Source organism: Chionomys nivalis, chromosome 21 (assembly GCF_950005125.1).
Source record: "Chionomys nivalis chromosome 21, mChiNiv1.1, whole genome shotgun sequence".
NCBI classification, from domain to species: Eukaryota; Metazoa; Chordata; class Mammalia; order Rodentia; family Cricetidae; genus Chionomys; species Chionomys nivalis.
In genome coordinates, this window is record NC_080106.1 from 26,867,801 (window position 1) to 26,869,089 (window position 1,289).

A 1,289-nucleotide genomic window follows, 5' to 3' on the forward strand; every position below is an offset into this window, starting at 1 on the left:
AGGAACTTGCATCATAGCTGATATTATTAAATTGATCACTTATTCTTTGGAATGAGAGTTTAGACTTGTACCATCAGCCAGTAGGTAGGAAAGGCCCTGAGAAGGCTAATGTCATCAGCACATGGGAAAAGGGTAGATAATTTCCCATTGGAAGAATGAGTGTTATATTTATTGCTATTAATGACAATTTCTACATTTTACTACTTGAGAGGTGTAGCATAATCTTCTTAAAGAATCATAAGAAAACTAACTACCCATTGTTCCTTTGTTTTTCAAGAGCACAAATGCACTTTTATTTATTTACTTTTCATCAGTATAAATCTAAGATGCATACAGCATCACAAGGAATCTGTGTCCTATGGTCTTTGCAAGAAGGCTGCTTCGGAATTTGGCAGAAACCATGTCACTGTTTCCATAGACCCCAGTTACTTTTCCCCGGTCACTCTGGTTTGATTAGGGTTACCTCCAAGTGTCCCTGGGTTGTTTTTGGTTTATACACACAAGCATATCTCCTGCCCAAGCAGAATTCAGTTTCATCTCGGGCATAAACATCTTCAATTTTAAGAAGAGCTGTGTGCTTTCTCGGGTTCTGGAAACCTAGTTTATAGCCAGGAAAAAAGGTCTTGCACCACAGCCTTCCAGACATATTTGCCTTTTAGAAGTCCTGTTTCCAGAAGACCTCTACAAGCATCAAGCATGAGATATGAAAATGAAGGTTACCGACATCTGCAGAACATCTAACTGAAAATCATGTATTCACTGACCTGCCAAAGCTGGGATCCTTCAGATGGCACCAGATTATAGAAGACTTGTTCACCCATTTGCTTTAGCACATAGTACTATTCATATTTAGCTATTAATTCTTCCCTAATAATCACAGGTTGTGAACGTTTAAACATTAAAAGTTTGAGTACCAACAATGTAATGAATATGCTGATGTAGATCAGTGAATGTTATGCAATCCTGGACAGCACAGATATAGCCAGTATTTCTGCATAATATGGTAGAATCTGGGTGAGCATGAGAATGCCTCTGAAAATATCTTAGACTTGTGTGGTCTTGCATGTTGCTTAATAATTCAGTCAGACCATCTGTCAATCAGATCATTAACCAGCCATTTCAGTTAGTGCACCAGGCAACTCGCAAACTTCTTATCCCAAAACTTAGGAAGGCAACTAGCCACAAATGCAGCTAGTTAACCAGTCAGCTAGCTAGTTAACAGCCAAGTCATCAGATGATCAAACCTTTTTTTTTTTTTTTTCTGGGAGATACAGACCAAATGAATACTT

General features: G+C 38.3%; 1 pseudogene; it reads right to left on the bottom strand.

The window, feature by feature from the left end:
* Window positions 1-321: 321 nt before the first annotated feature.
* Window positions 322-646, bottom strand: LOC130863968 (60S ribosomal protein L35a-like; annotated as a pseudogene).
* Window positions 647-1,289: the final 643 nt, after the last annotated feature.